At 33.2% G+C, this 13,745-nt stretch overlaps 1 pseudogene; it reads right to left on the bottom strand.

Annotated features, from left to right (window-relative positions):
• Positions 1-11,567: 11,567 nt before the first annotated feature.
• LOC115939831 (U2 spliceosomal RNA) lies at positions 11,568-11,723 on the bottom strand (annotated as a pseudogene).
• Positions 11,724-13,745: the final 2,022 nt, after the last annotated feature.

Genomic DNA, 13,745 nt, shown 5'->3' with positions numbered 1-13,745 from the left:
CTAGAGGGGAGGGGGGTGGGAGGATGGGTTGGCCTGGTGGTGGGTGTTGAGGAGGGCACGTTCTGCATGGAGCACTGGGTGTTGTGCACGAACAATGAATCATGGAACACTTCATCTAGAACTAATGATGTAATGTATGGGGATTAACATAAGAATAAAAAAAAAATTCAAAAAAAAAATGCTTATTGAAAAAAAAAAAAGAAAGAAAAAAAAAGAGAAAAAAAAAATAATGAATGGGTCAACCAAAGAATCAAAGAAGAAATAAAAAATTACATGGACACAAATGAAAATGAAATACAATGGTCCAAAACCTTTGGGAGACAGCAAAAGCTGTTCTAAGAGGGAAGTTTATAGCAATAAAGGCCTACATCAAGAAACAAGAAAAATCTCAAGTAAACAACCTGAATTTACACTTAAAGGAGTTAGAAAAATTGGAACAAATAAAACCCAAAACAAACAGAAGGAAGGAAATAACAAAGATTAAAGCAGAAATAAATGATATAGAAACCAAAACAAAACAAAACAAAATAAAAACAAAACAATCAAAAATAGATCAATGAAACCAGGAGCTGGTTTTCTGAAAAGACTAACAAAATTGATAAACCTCTAGCCAGATTCATCAAAAAATAAAGCAAAACAAAAAAAAAAAAAAAAGAAAAGAGAGAGAACTCGAGTTAACAAAATCACAAATGAAAGAGAAGGAACAATAAACAATACAACAGAAATATAAATAATTGTAAGAAAATATTATGAAAAACGATATGCCAGCAAATTGAGCAACATAGAAGAAATGGATAAATTCCTAAAAATTATATAACCTATCAAAACTGAAGCAGGACATAATAGAAAATTTGAACAGACTGATTACCAGCAATGAAATTGAAACAGTAATCAAAAAACTCCCAACAAACAAAAGTCCAGGACCAGACAGTTTCACAGGCAAATTCTACTGAACATTTGAAGAAGAGTTAATATCTATTCTTCTCAAACTATTCCAAAAAATAAGAGGAAGGAAAACTTCTAAATTCATTCTATAAGGCCAATATTACCCTGATACCAAAACCAGATAAAGAAAACACAAAGAGAAATACAGGTCAGTATCTCTGATAAACATAGATACAAAAATCCTCAACAAAATACTAGTAAATTAAACCCAACAATACATTACAAAACAAACAAACAAACAAACATTCACAATGATCAAGTGGGATGTATTCCTGTGATGCAAGTTTGGCTCAATATTCACAAATCAATCAATGTGATACATCACATTAATAAGAGAAAATATAAGAACATATAGTCATTTCAATAGATGCAGAAAAAGCATTTGACAAAGTATAACATCCACGTGATAAAAACCCTCAACAAAGTAGGTTTAGAGGGAACATACCATAACATAAGAAAGGCCAGATATGAAAAACCCACAGTGAACATCATACTCAATGGGGAAAAACTGAGAGCTTTTCCCCTAAAATCAGGAACAGGACAAGGATGTCTAGTCTCACCACTTATTTCAACATGGTACTGGAAGCCCTAGCCATAGCAATCAGACAACAAAAAGAAATAAAAGGCATCCAAATTGGTAAGGAAGAATTAAAACTTCACTATTTGCAGATGACATGACACTATATGTAGAAAACCCTGAAGACGCCACCAAAAATCTAGCACTGATAAATGAATTCAGTAAAGTCATAGGATACAAAATCAATGTACAGAAATCTGTTGCATTTCCATACACTAATAATGAAACAGCAGAAGGAGAAATTAAGAAAACAAACCCATTTACAACTGCACCAAAAATAGTAAGATACCTAGGAATAAACTTAACTAAAGAGGTGAAAAACCTATACTCTGAAAACCATAAAACACTGGTAAAAAAAAAAAATTAGAGATAACACAAAGAAATGGAAAGACATCCCATGCTCATGTATTGGAAGAATAAATATTGTTAAAATATCTATACTACCTAAGCAATCTACAGATTTAATGCAATCCCTACCAAAATACCAATAGTATTTTTCACAAAACTAGAGCAAACAACTCTGAAATTTGTATGGAACCAGAAGAGACCACAAATAGCAAAAGCAATCCTGAGAAAGAAAACCGAAACTAGTAGTACCACAATTTCAGACTTCAAGTTATACTACAAAACTGTGGTGATCAAAACAGTATGGAACTAACACGGGAAGAGACACATAGATCAATGGAACAGAATAGAAAACCCAGAAATAAACCCACAACTGTATGGCCAATTCATCTTGGACAAAGGAAGCCAGAATATGCAGTGGGAAAAGGACAGGCTCTTCAAGAAATGGTGCTGGGAAAACTGGACAGTTACATGTAAAAGAATGACACCGGACCACTTTCTTACACTGTATACAGAAATACACTCAAAATGGATTAAAGACCTAAATGTGAGACCTGAAGCCATAAAAATCCTAAAGGAAGCACAGGCAGTAATTTCTCTGACATCGGCCCTAGCAACATTTTTCTAGATAGGTCTCCTGAGGCAAGGGAAATAAAAGCAAAAATAAACTATTGAGACTACATTAAAATAAAAATCTTTTGCACAGAGAAGGAAACAATGAACAAAACTAAAAGGCAACCTACTGAACAGGAGAAGATATTTGCAAATCATATATCTGATAAAAGATTAGTATGGAAAAATATATAAAGAACATATAATACTCAACACCCAAAAAACAAATAATCCAATTAAAAAATGGACAGAAGATATGAATAGGCATTTCTCCAAAGAAGACATCTAGATGACAAACAGACACATGAAAAGATGTTCAACATCACTCATTACCAGAGAAATGCAAGTCAAAACCACAATGAGATATTACTTCACACCTGTCAGAAAACCAGGCTAAAATCAAAAACAAAAAACAGCAGGTGTTGGTGAGGATGTGGAGAAAAAGGGACTCTCGTGCAGTGTTGGTGAGAATGCAAATTGGTGCAGCCACTCTGGAAAACAGTATGGGGGTTCCTCAAAAAGTTAAGTACCCTATGATCCAGCAATTGCACCACTAAATATTTATGCCAAAGATACAGAAATACTAATTCAAAGGGATACATGCACCCCAATGTTTAAAGCAGCCTTATCTACAACAGCTGAATTATGGAAACAGCCCAAGTGTCCATCAACTGATAGATAGATAAGGAAGATGTGCTATATATACACAGTGGAATATTATTCAGCCATAAAAAGAACGAAAACTTCCCATTTGCAAGGACATGAATAAAGCTAGAGAGTATAATGCTAAGTGAAATAAGTCAGCCAGAGAAAGACAAATGCTATATGATTTCACTCATCTGTGGAATTTAAGAAACGAACAAATGAGCCAAGAAAAAAAAGAGAGAAAAAGGCAAACCAAGAAACAGACTCTTAACTGTAGAGAACACACTGATGGCTACTAGGGTGGGGGTGGGGTGGGGGGAGAACAGGTGAAATAGGTGGGATGGGGATTAAGGAGGGCACTTACCATGATAAACACTGGGTGATGTATAGAATTGTTGAATCACTAAATTGTACACCTGAAACTAATGTAACACTGTATGTTAACTACACTGGAATTGAAATTAAAAACAATAAAAAATTAAAACATACACAAATAATATTTTGTTTTCAGATAATATTAAGACTAGATCTGACCCAATTTTTCACATAGGAAAAATAAATTTAATGAGTAACATGCATTCTTCCTTAAAGAAATTCTATGGTTGTGTTTGAAAGTTTTAGCACTATAACTTTTAAAATAGCAATATCTTTTCTGGATTAGAAGATCTTTGTGACCATGTTGTGGGATGAATACCCTAGTAGGCTGTAGAATATGGTCCTATTGTTACATCTAATGCAATGGTTTATCAGCCAAAACTTAGTAGTGTTTGGTGCCAGAGGGCAAACATTTTTGAGCTAGGAGAATTATTAAAGCCACATCAAATGAGATTCTCGAGGACAAGGATTTTGTATGAAACAAATGGCTGGAAAATAAAGAAACCAAATGAATGCTGGATGGTGATAAGACTGATAGATAATAAAATAAATAGACTCACCTAACTTTAGAATTTAAAATCTCTTCCATATTTTCTCTTTGTTCACAATGTTAATTCTTACATTGCAACATATTTCTCACATTTCTTTATTTGCTTAATTAAACTATGAAATCGCACTATAAATTATTCCCATCTGCAGTTCAGTGAATATGTCCTTTGTATTGTTTACACTTTAGCCATGGTAAATTCCTAAGTATATGGATTTTTCTATTTCTTATGTTGCATTTCCCAGATGCATTAACTATATGCTTAAATGAACACACATACAAGAAATATTTCTTGATTATAAATACCAGCATCTGGTTTTTAGAAGACAGAGGAAAATAACCTCTCAATGTCTCAAGTCCTGCCATCAAACAGAAGTTAATCTATTATGGATTTGGCATCCGACTATTGTTTTGTTTTCTAATAACTTTTCTTCTTGAGCTCTGAAATTATTTCAATTGAGTAATAAGAATTTACTTAAATACTACTATATGTCTGAAAATATACACACAAAAAGTCATGAAGTTACATCACAAAGATATATTACAAATCTGGCTATCCAAAAAGAGGCTATCTACATAAAAATATAACTTCCTCAGAGAGTTCCTTACCTCTGACCTCAATCTCTCTGAACTTTCTTATTCATCACTGATAAATGAGATTTCTTAAAATGGAGCTCCAGTCACAACAACTCCCTGCTCAAAGATCTTCAAGGTCTATATTGAGTATAAATCCAATTAAGTGTAAGTATCACCTTTGGGAATTAAAACCTTCAACAAAGTGATCCAACATATTTTCTATGTAATTTCCCTCTCTTCCTCATACAAAGCTATGAATGTAGGTAAAGTATGGTTTTCTTATTCTTCCAACACTCTCAGTAAAATCTCCTGTCTCTGCTTCATTCTGTTTCTTTCTTTTCTTTTTTGTTCTATACGTCCTTTGTCTCTATCACTTCTTGTAAAAGCCCCAGTCAATCTTTCAAAGTGTTCAAATACTACATTTTTTTGAATTTCTATTTCCTCAAAATGAATATAGTACTATTTCTTTACTCTGACCTCCAATGCCACTGTGAAATTATTTAATCACCCATACTAGAGCATGGGAGATGAACATATTGATTTTCATACTTAAATTAAGCAATTGATAAAATTAAGAATGTAATGTGAAGTATCAAATTAAAGTTCTACTCAGAAAGAGAACACAGTTACTAAAAGAAAAAAAAAAGATTCCTTCAAGACAAAATTGTCACATAAAAAGTATCCTTTCACATGGTTCTTCAACCATGTGTGTAGTTTTAATTGTTGGAAAGTTGCAAAAAGTAAATTTCAGTCAGTTAAAGAAACCACATATATACGTTTGTGAAGAAGAAAAGCAGAAGGCAGATTTGTGTGATATTGAGAACCTGATACTATTTGAATGGACGGGAAGAAACGGACAACTGTCAAATATTTGCTGGGTGATGAGTCAGATTTGTTACATCATTGTGTTGAATTTAACTGTCTTCTGGAGTGAGCCGTTGACGGGACAAATATGTAATATTGCCAGACTAGAAGGGTTGATTTGGAGAAGAGTCGATGCCACGATGTGCTCTTTTAAGAAGAGTTTGCTGATGGACAAAATTATTATTTTTTATCACACATAGAAGAAGTTTAGAGATTAAATTTCCAAGCCAGGGTGATTACATGAAATTGTGAAGACTCTTCTTTTAGGCTGCTCCACGTTCTCTTGACTCCAAATCAGAATCCAGAACTCTAACCGTCATGTTCATATAGCAAGTATCAAGGAAAAAGGGCTGAGGCAGGGTGTGACCTCTCCTCTGAAAGAAATGTCTTAGAAATATGTCAAGGCATTTCTGATTAAATCCCATTGGCTATGTCCAATGAGATAATAAGTTCTATGTTCACCCTTAACTAAAAGGGAATTGAAGAGGGCACATGATATAGTGAGCACTGGGTGATACTCTCAAATGAACCATTGAATGTTATATCAAAAACTAATTATGTACTATACTTTGGATATTGAATTTAAATTTAAAAAATAGGAAGAGAAAGGGGAAAAAAGGAATTGAGACGTGTTTATTCTAGGTTGTCATATACCTAACCAAAATTTAGGAATTTTCTTAGTTTTAAAAGAGAGAGCATATGGGGCGCCTGGGTGGCTCAGTTGTTAAGCGTCTGCCTTCGGCTCGGGTCATGATCCCAGGGTCCTGGGATCGAGGCCTGCATCGGGCTCCCTGCTCCAAGGGAAGCCTGCTTCTCCCTCGCCCACTCCCCCTGCTTGTGTTCCTGCTCTCACTATCTCTGTCTCTGTTAAATAAATAAAATCTTTCAAAAATAAAAATAAAAGAAATGAAAGAGAGAGCATATATTACGGAATATTTTGCAGTCTGTCAGAAAAAGCTCCTGGGTTTCTTATAAGTAAGAAGATATCTTTTGATATCATTGAAAGTATGTTTTTAGTAGAATGATAAAAATAAAATTGTGGAGATGTTAAAGAGGGAATAGTCAGGAAAATGAGATATCACATCCTCAATCAAAGAAGACATTTGCCTATGAAAGAATAATGAGAAATAGGAAGGCTTCTAGGGAGGGCCTCAAGGTTAAGGAAAGAGAAGAGGACTTTGCATTTTTGAAGGAAGTGCGGTTGGAGCTGTGGGGTACCGTTGGAACCTGGCATGAGAAAAGATCTGAGAAATACCTCCTGTGGATACGTTTGAAAGGACATATAGACAGACTAAAGCATGTTGAAAGGAGGAGGATGATAGCTTGGTAGATTCTATCAGATAGCCAATACCTTCTCAGTTTAACAAAAGCGTAAGTCATGCATTGTAAGTGAGGGGCAAGGGAAGTAAAATAGTCCAGGTGGTGAGTGGATAATGTTTGAAATATAGATACAGAAGTTAAGTAGCTCACTAAATAAAGTGAAATTATCAAGCATGCTTCTGAGTATCTGCAACTTTTCTGGGCAAGAATTGCCTTGCCTAGTCTTTGAAGGAAACTCACATACCTATTAAGAAAGTACTTTATTGAAGATTTTACCTGACTTGGGTTGCACGAGTATCATACAACTTAAAGAAATAAACTCTCTCAGTAGTCATAGTAAAGATATATATTTTACAAAACTGCAACTGACTTTCTACAGGCACTGCTATTGTTTAATTATGGATTTCTGGGAAAAAAAGTTCTCATTGAAAATCTTGCTGTCAGAGACAAATTCTTAGCTGGTTTTGCAATGCCATGTTGGCTTCCCAAGCATAAAGCGAGTTACACGAAGTGCTGAAAATTCACCACTAGCTTTTTCATTGAAACTATAAATAGCATCTATATTGTGCCTTGGAAAAACAAGCATGGGTTCAAAACTTGATTAAATGTTATTTTTTCCCCTTAAACTGCTAAGTTAGTCATCTATAGGCTAAAACTCATAACTTATGTTTTATCCTTAGCAAAGATGAAAGTAATTGGTTTGTCTGACTGTGTATCCATCCCCAAAATATTAACGCAAAATATGTTTGGAGGTAGGCTGAGGAAACTTCTAAAAGGTTAGGTGACAATATATCTTTTGCATTAATCTTTAAATAAGATTAAAGGTCCAATTTTTAAATAACATTCTCCCAATTTTTATGTTTTCTGATCACTCCCTAATTGTTTATAAAAGAGGTATCTGATTTATTGTGATGTATACTATTCTCCTGTGGGTATTAATATAAATATGTCCTTTAAATAATCTTTCCCAGATAGGGTGAGCATATTGTTTAAGTAAAATGACATACTTCATTTTATAATTGGTCAAAAACACCTAAGAAATAGCTGTTCAGATTTGAAAGGTACATGAGTGAATAAATTGCCTCCTTCATTAAAAAAAAAAAACAAAAACAAGTTATCATCTTATCACAATGCATTATTTCTCTGATTCAAAGTTTATCATAAAATAATTTAAATCAATACAGGAATGGAGTATTTGTGTATAAGGGATGAAAAAGAAAGACAAAGGGGAATACAACTATAGTTAAAAACCTCAAGCAATAGGACTTGTTTTAGTGGGTTATCTTTTCACTTACCCACTCCCACTTATATCCAATAAACCTATTGGGAAAAAAAAAGCCTCTTGATTCCTTTAATATATTTTTCTTTTGACTTTAATGGAATTAAATTCAATTCTATATATTTCTGACCCAAATCCCAGAAAATCTAATCAGAAAGAATCCATTCCCTCAAGAAGATGGGAGCAAATACCTGGTTTTCTTAGAGCTCATATAAAAAGGTGTAGTCAGCGCAATACATCATATCCTCACCGAAGGTTCATTTAGAATGAATTTGGAGCAACTGACCTACAGGAAGAAGGCAGCTGTGCATGGAAGAGACTGGAATCTTGACTCTTTTGAAATAGCAAAAGAGGTGAAAGGAAATAACCCAGACTTTTGCTTGGAGTGTGTGATATTGTCTTTGAAGCGTCATTACCTTGTTACAGAGCTAGCTGTTCCATTTTCTAATTTTGTTGTTGTTGCTGTAAAGATTTATGCTAGGAAGTGGTTGAGGGACTTGTGCTCAGTTTTCAGATAGGCAGCAAAGTTTTATCATGGCAATTACTAAGAAAAATAGGGGGAGTCGAAAGGATAATTGTTTTTACATTATTTTGGAATTCTGAAAGGAGCTGGGCTAGGGTACATTAATAAATTAAAAATTAAGTTACAATTTCAGAATGCATTATTCTGTCATACCAAATATCACATTGAATTGTAATTATTTACTTACATTTCTTTCTCATTCAGACTTAGATTGTAAGAGAAAATAATGTGCCCTATTCATTTTTTTAATCCCCAACCTTGGCAAAAATGTCTGTGTAATAAACTAACCTGGCTGTGTTTACCATGCTATCTTCCATGCTTTGTTTTGTTCTTTCTTCTTCTTTTTTTTTTTTTTTCCTGTATAGGCTCTTTCTCTTATAATTCTCTCTTCTTAATCAGATTTTTACTTTTAGTGAATTTAACTATATGTTTCATTTTATGAGAGTCATTAACATGTATAGAATGTATATAGCAGGAATGAAAAGAATGAGAATGGATATAAAAACTGCTTCTTATGAGAAAACAGTACACAAATGAGTCCAGTCAATGCAGTGGCAGGACACGAATGAATGGTTTTCGAATTCTTGAAAGGCTGTATTATGAGAGAACAGACAGTCTGCATCTCTTAGCAAAAGACACATTCACATTGGAGTTTAGATTAATCCAACAGTTGTCCAAATATGCAACAGTTGCCTTTTAAGGTGTGATATTCCTGTCCTGGTGGGGTAAAATGGAGACTGGATTGTCTGTTTACAGGGATATTCTCAAAAGCATTCCTTCCTGGGATGGAAGAATTTGTTGATTCTCTTACCCATTCCTCTTCGGTATAATAGTTACCTCATCACTTCACCAACTGCTAGCCACCTCCTGATAATGTTTATGAACATATCTCTGACACAGACTATTAACAAGCTATTGCCATTCACTCTATATGTACTTTTATTTGGAGGGGGGTACAGATATCTTTTTATTGATGAGTTGTAAAGGATCTAGATACAAGTACCTTGTCAGATATCTTTCTTGCAAATATTTTTCTCTCATTCTCTGGGTTATCTTTTCACTTTAAAACAACATCCAGTATAGTGAACATGTAGTGTTATATTAGTTTCAGGTGTAGCGTATAGTGAGTCAACAATTCTATTCATTACTTAGTGCTCTCTATAAGTACTTTTGACAACTGTTGTGTTAAGTCTTAGGGAACACAGAGATTAATGAAGATACTTTTCCCTCTGGATGTCCATAGTTTACAGTGTGAGAAAAGGTAAAAAACATAACTTATGTTGCAATAGGTACAATATAAGCAAACTTGTCTTCTTTTTTTTTTCTCTTTTAAACACTATGTCTGCCAAACATATTGTTGTTTTGCAAATATAGGTAGAAAATGAACATATTTATTCCTTGTAGACCTGGGTTCTTCTGTGTTCTGTTTCCAGGAAAGAAAACCCTTGTTGGAATGTTGTTGTGAAAAAGGACTTTTGACTAACCAGACAATAGGTACATGTTCATATAAGGAATCAGACTTCACTTCCATATAGATCCAGTGAGTTTTCTAGGATCTGATTTTTGAGTTTTCTAGAATCTGATTCTGGGATGTAGCAGTGGAAAGTAATTCAACCAAGGCAGAAAAAATGTGGCAAAATTAGGCAACAAAATCAATACAAATTTCTTAGAAAAGTGACACCTTGTTTGTTTAGGAAAGCTAAATATGTATGTTTATTTTCCTATTACTGTAATATAAACTTGATGTCCCACAGTTCAGTGTTCCCCATCATATATTCATACATTCTTCAAAGTGCAAAACCCTCTTCCAACTTCTGGACTTTGCACTTGTAATTCTCTGTTTAGAAGTTCTATCCCTCCCCATTTCTTTGCTGATAGAACTCATCAGAACTTAACTCTCCCTACCCCTCATAAATTAAGCCTGATCTCTACCAGTTATATAATTTCATTGCTGTAGACATTGTTTCTTATCATGACTTTCAAATATACATGTGTGTGTGTGTGTGTGTGTGTGGACACACAGTTGGTTATATTCATTTATAATTAAATTATTAATTAGTGTTTTTCTGCTTTATTATATTGTAGACTGTTTTAGCTCAGAGCTTCTAACCTTTTTGTTTACTTTGGTGGGCCCAATCCTCAAGAGAACATTTGGCAAATAGATTTTGAAAGGCTGAAAGGAAGTTTTACAGCTTATTAAGGACTAGTTGTATTAGCACAAAATGAAATTTAGAGGCTGGCCAGCCTTCCATCCAACAATAGCCAGGTTTTTTCATTTACTAATTATTGCTCAAAAGTAGAGTTTTCCCAACCTTCTATAACAGTGGAATGATTCTACTCCCTCCTAAAACACTCTTAAACAGAGTTCTATAAATGAATAAATAAAGAGATTATTTCTAATATTTTTCTGCACTGGTTATGCTTATAAGATTTATAAATATGGTGAGTATCAAGTATCTTAGTATTATTTGTTTATATGGAACTAATATTTACATGCTGTGTCACTTTAATTGTATTATAAACAAGTACATTTAATTTGATTAGCTATCAATATACACTATATGCAAAGGAAAGGAACTTCTGCCAATCAGAATAGCTTCCATTTTGAAAAAATTGTTCAATTCAATGTTTAATGTATTAATAATATGAGCTAGAAAGATACATGTCTATTTTTAGTTTTATCTTGAAAACCCAATTACATTAGCAAGTGATTAATTCCATTTGATAGCTAAATAAAAAAAATCATTGCAGGTAAACTGATTTACTCTCATAAGCACTGTTAGCATTATTCATTTCAGTTACAGAGACTATTTTCTCATCTGTACAAAGAGGTGCTTTGACTAATGAGCCCTAGTTTCTTGCCTGGTCTACCATTCTATGATACTACAAATTTCAGTAAGCTAATTTTATGTTTCATCTACATGCTAAGAAGATCATAACAGAGAAATAACACTCTAGAGAATTGTATTCTTTGGCTATTTAAAGTTCTCTGTTAACGAGAATGAAGATAAATGATGGAGAAATCAACTCTTACATCTATTCTATGTGTTAGTAATCAGAAAAAGAAAATCTACATTCTCCACACTTGATCTTAGCCAAAAGGCCGAGAAGCGATACATTAACATTTTGCTAGACTTTCAAATATAGGTTCTCTGTCTTTTTTGAATAGCTTTTACCAAATTTGTTATTTTATGATGGCAAGGTCATCCACCCTTCTCACTGAGCATCATGAAATCTTATGTCCCTTACCTGAGTGCAGTGAGGCACCTCTTCCACTATTGGCCACAAGGAAATTTTGCAGTGGGGCTTGAGTTATATAACAAAGTATAAAAAAGAAACCCTCATTTCTTTGTATCAAGTATCTGGAGCACGGGCATGTTCGGGATCCGTTTTGTGAATAGTCCCCATCCTTTCTGCATGAGCTGCAGATGTTAATAAACAAGGGTGGTTTAGAAATCTAGATCTGTGGACTTATTTGTCATCACACACTCCAAATGTCTTCTATTTTACTTTCATGAATAAAGAGAAGTTGATTAGGCCAAGTAATAAACTTCATTCTGTGAAGGTAATAACTCATTGATCTCAAAGAGTGTAGATAATATCAAGTCATGTCGCAAATGATTGTCTTATTATTTCATGAGTTCTGGCCTCAGATTCTTTGTGGTTTGGAACTGCAATAAATCTTTCTCACATATATTATGAAATCAGAAATGATCTCCTTCCGAAATCTAGGTAATATATATTCTCTGTGTGTGTGTATTTCAAGTCCTACATATTATATTCTTCCTAACTAAATAGGCGTACTCACAATTTCCATTTATTTTGGGAAGATAATTTAAATGTTTAGGAAGGGAGCAACTTTGATCATCTTGACATTTTGGTTGTGACACTTTAGAAAAAAATATGGAATTCTAGACTATCTTCAATCCTGGTAATTTTGAAAACTTTCTAAGAAATCTAACAATATAAATTGGCTTTAATTTCTAAAAATCCACCTTGTTTGGTGTTTTTCAAATATTTTCTTTAGAAAAACTGAAAATAAATTCAAGAGCATTGTATTGCTAGTATTGCCCTACTTGCTGAATCAAGAAAAGTTAATATCTGCCAATCAGATTGGGATTATTTTTACAGATTTATCCCCTGGAAGTTGTGTTTCTGGACCAAAAAGAGTAGTTAATGTCAAGGGAACAAAATACTGAAAATCCTATTTAATTTGGTTCTTTCTCAATGACCTAGCACATTCTGATCACATTTCTCCTAGATCATTTCTTGCCCCAAATTTATATTGCTCTATTATTCACATAAAGGTGGCCATATGATTATATTTTAATTATTTTATGGTATCATTAATGATGAAAATGTATTAAGTATTAACAACATGTTCCTCAAAATTAAAGCTTATATCAGTTTGGGGAACATGTTGCAATATTTCTTACAATGTTTATGTTATAAACTCTTCATTTATTTCAGATGCAATTACATAACAATCTAATAATGTTAGAGTATATACATTTGTGTGGGCTTACTAATAGCATGATGAGGTCTGTACAAGGTAAAGAGTGTTTGTTTATAATCGTGCTATATGCTTTTACCCAGGTTATTGATTAAAGTGAAATCAAGAAGTGACAGTAATTTTTTACACAATACATTTCCTGGAATAAGAAAGAAGATGAGTAAATTAGTCTTTCTAACCCCCAGTAAAATTCAACCAAGATTGATTTCATCTAAAATTTTCAGAGGCAAGATTTTTTATAGAAGTTCAATTACAATATTGTCATTTTCTTGTACTGGATATTGTATTTACAAAATGAATATTATGAATATTTCAAATGAAACATAAGCAGTAATATAATTTATATGCAACATTATATTTTACTTGCAAAACTGTCAGACACTTTCACTATGGCTATGAAAATATCTGATGAATATAGTTTGTATTATTTAAAGTTTGTGGTAAAAATGAATGATGCTTATTTGATTATATTTTAGTGTTAAGATGAATGAATATTAAGCCCAAATTTTTATGCATCAGAGAATCAGGTTTAGAAAAACTCTAGTTCTTATACTAAACTGCCTGTAAAAGATTAAAATGTTGAGTTTAGATCAAAACATGACTTTGAAGTACACTTTTTTGCAC

This window comes from Leptonychotes weddellii, chromosome 4 (assembly GCF_054177405.1).
Source record: "Leptonychotes weddellii isolate Sample4059 chromosome 4, ASM5417740v2, whole genome shotgun sequence".
Taxonomy (NCBI): Eukaryota; Metazoa; Chordata; class Mammalia; order Carnivora; family Phocidae; genus Leptonychotes; species Leptonychotes weddellii.
This window is presented reverse-complemented; position numbering and strand designations above follow the sequence as displayed.